Source organism: Pteropus alecto, unplaced genomic scaffold (assembly GCF_000325575.1).
Source record: "Pteropus alecto unplaced genomic scaffold, ASM32557v1 scaffold88, whole genome shotgun sequence".
Classification (NCBI taxonomy): Eukaryota; Metazoa; Chordata; class Mammalia; order Chiroptera; family Pteropodidae; genus Pteropus; species Pteropus alecto.
In genome coordinates this window covers 16,411,343-16,414,931 of record NW_006494611.1, presented here as the reverse complement: position 1 = coordinate 16,414,931, position 3,589 = coordinate 16,411,343, and the positions used below count along the sequence as shown (strand labels likewise).

The 3,589-nt window shown below is 36.8% G+C and overlaps 1 pseudogene; it reads right to left on the bottom strand.

The window, feature by feature from the left end:
* Positions 1-2,425: 2,425 nt before the first annotated feature.
* On the bottom strand, positions 2,426-2,544 carry LOC112474283 (annotated as a pseudogene).
* Positions 2,545-3,589: the final 1,045 nt, after the last annotated feature.

The following is a 3,589-nucleotide window of genomic DNA, read 5'->3' as shown; positions in this document are numbered from 1 at the left end:
TAGAGGAAGAAGACTACTCAGCTAGTGTTTATAAGGAGATTTTACATGTGTTAGCTTATTGATTCTCACAAAACGAAAACTATGATGTTGGAATTTTCCTAATTTTACGTATAAAAAAGCTGAGGTTCAGAGATGGTAGCTGACTTGCCTAAGGTCACACAGCTGGGAAGAAGCAGAGTTCGGTTTGTTTCATCCAACACCTCAACAGTTTTTCCTTGCTTCCTTAAGTTGTATTTGTATCATCCACAGAGCTGAGCACACTAGTAGCAAATGAGGGGATTCTCCTAAATGCTGGCATATGATTCAGATGATTTTGAATATTACTTTTTTTTTTGAGTAAAAAGCGCTGTTTAGTTTCTTTTGGGAATCAAGGCTAAAATGTCTTTATACGGGATCCTAAAAGATTTTCTATGCCAACTCTCTCTGGGTGCTGTGAAGAATAAATCTTTCCTGTGGGGCTAAGTTCTGTAAATTTCTTAGATTTCTCTCCCATATTCTCTATCCCCCAACCTTGCACCATTTTCTACTTAGGTTTTTCTTTCCTTCCCTGGTCTAAGGCATAGACAGATCTGGGCTCCATTCTGTTTATTTATGTCAAAACAGATACACATTTCTAATGGAATATATTTCCTTGTTTCTTTTTAATTTATTTTACTTTGCACATCTTTTTATATTAGCAAAACATAAAAATAAAAAGGAGGCTTCATGGTTGCCTTATGTGATAGTGAAGACCAGGCCTTGCTGTGGGTACAAATAAAACTTGAACTTTTCTCTTATCAGTCAAGATGCTTTTGGGTGGAGCCATAGATTTGTTTTCGAGTTGGACCAACTGCAAATAGTTGTAGCTGTGGGAATACTGGGAGAAAAATTAATCTTAATGTTTTAATTTCCACCATTAATAATTATTTCTTTGGTGTTAACTATAGTCTTTCTTCTTTTTATTTTCCCCTAAACTACTCATTTAAAGTAATAAAAATATCTAATAATAAAATGAAAAATTGTAAATATTCTTTTGTAGAGTACCGCAATCAGTTGTCATCTTATTAGAAGATCAGCTCCTGGAGATAAGGCCCCTTTTATTAATTTATTGTTTATAGCCTCAGGGCTGAGCAGCGAACTGGCACGGTGACTTAGAAATGCGCATGATGTGCGAAGGGAAGTCTTCTGGGGAAATTGCGTAGAACATTTTTTCACTTTACAAAAGACATAGAGAAAAGAGGCAGTGCATCTCTTCCTCTGGATATTTCTGGTTGTCATGCTTGAAAATGGCCATTTTGCTTCTTATTGCTAGCCCTAAGGATAGCAAGCAAGAAATGGAAAGAACCTAGGATCTTGATGACATGATTAAGCTACAGGGTCAATGGTCCTTGGAGCCTGTCCTATCTTTGCTTTTTCTGATATGCGAAATAATAAATTTCCTTATCGTTTAAGTTAGTCTGATTTAGTTTTTAAAAATTTCTGTGCAAAAGCATCTTGACTGATAGAGAAAAGTTTGTTTCATTCGTACCCATAGCAAGGCCTGGCTTTCACTATCACATATGGCAGACATGAAGCCTCCTTTTATTTTATCTTTTTATTTTATTTTATTTTATTTTTATTTTACTTTATTTTATTTTATTTTTTATTTTATTTTAGCTAATATAGAAAGATATCTAAAGTAAAATAAATGAAAAAGAAACACAAATATTTCATTAGAAATGTGTATATGTCAATATATATAAACAGGTAGATAAAGAGGGAGAGTTTCAGTTTTTGACCAAGTTGACTATGTGGCTAATAACCAACCACAAAACCTCAATGACATTTAATAATAAGTAGTTATTTCACTAACATCTCTGTGGGCAACTCTACAGTTTGGGTCCAAATGTATTCCACATGTCTCTCATCCTTCTTGGATAGTTGAATAGTTTTTCTTATGGGCTGATGGAGGTGCAAGAAGGTAAGAGGAAACATGAGGGACTTTTTCAGCTTAGGTTCTGCACGGCCACGTTGTCACTTCCACCCTCATTCACTTGGACAGCACTAGTCCTGCGGCTGAACTCAAAATCAGAGGGTAGAGATTACATTCTGCTTTTAGGAAAGGATTGCAAAGCCATGTAACACAAGGGTGCAGTATTGGGGCCCATAATTCAAGCTGTCATACTTCTCTATGTATTTTGGTATGATCTAAATTTCTTACTATTTGCATATATTGCTTTTATAGTGATAATTTTTTTTTTAATTATATATATTTATAATTACATATAAATCATTGTTAAACATGCTTTATGTTTATTTTGTGTATATATAATATATTTATGTACATAATTTGTTACAAAAGAAGAATTTCTTTAGGGCCAGGGACATGTGTAGGAGGATAATCTTAAGAATGAGAGACTAGAGACAGAGAGATCAGGGATTTTTTTTTATTATTATTATTTTTTAACACCCACAGCACCTGGTATTCCTAGGTGGTCTCCCATCCAAGTACTAACCAGGCTTGACCCTGCTTAGCTTCTGAGATCAGATGAGATCGGGCACGTTCAGGGTGGCATGGCCGTAGACTTAGCGAAATTATTTAGTTAGGGCAGGATGAGTTCTGAGCTGAGATGGGGCTAATGGGGTGGAATAAAGGGGGAGGCAAGTTTGAGAAAGATTTCAGAGACAGTAGTGTCTGGTTAGCTGGAAGATATGGTTGGTAGGAATAGGCGGGGGTGATTGTGGTACCCAGATTCTTGGCTTGGGGGCTTGCAATGATAGTGGGGATCGGATTTGGGGAAATATAGTTCAGGATTGATGTGGCAAATGGAGAGCCCGTTGGACATTCAGGGCACCCATGAAGCCTGTGGACTTTTTGATCTGAAGCTCAGAAGACAAAAATTTTTCTGGAAACAAAGACTTGGACATAATCAACTTGGAGTGGTTAATGTCCTGTAGCAGAGGAAATGGCCCAAGAAGCCTGTGTGCAGAAAAATGAAGCCAAAACCCCACTGATTTTAAGAGACAGCAAAGAAAGTGTAATTCACGAAGAAGATCATAGGAATGTGGAGGAAAAAAAGTCTTAGCACAGTTAAACCTCAGAAGTGCCAAGATAAATTAAATTGTCATGCTTTGGGCTCCTTTCCTCGTAAATCCAAAGCTCTTCTCCAGGCCAGTGCCTGTGCCTCACCCCACCTGCCCAACCTGTGATGGCAATGCTTGGGTCAAGGGAGTGAATGCACCATGTTCCTCATCTTCACGGGTAGAGGAGAACGTCATAAGGACATGAGGATTCACTTTTGCTCCCTTTAAAATAAAAATAAGACTCAGTGAGCCCTGAAGCCCTTCTCAACTAAGCTAGACTTGTTTTGAGGTTTTAATCCATTGCAGGCAAAGCGTTTTAATATTTTGGCTTGAACTATTTGTATAAATGAATACTTAATTTAATTATCTAGGATCTTTGTATCCACCACCTAAATTAATCAAACAACTACCAAACTGCCTTTTTTGTTTGTTTGATTTTCAATCGTACAGTATTTATAACACAAAAAGGAGACATAGGCTGGGATGAAAACAATATCATTGGAGAAAACTTCTGTGTATTAAATAATTTTCAGAGGGGCTTTGTCTC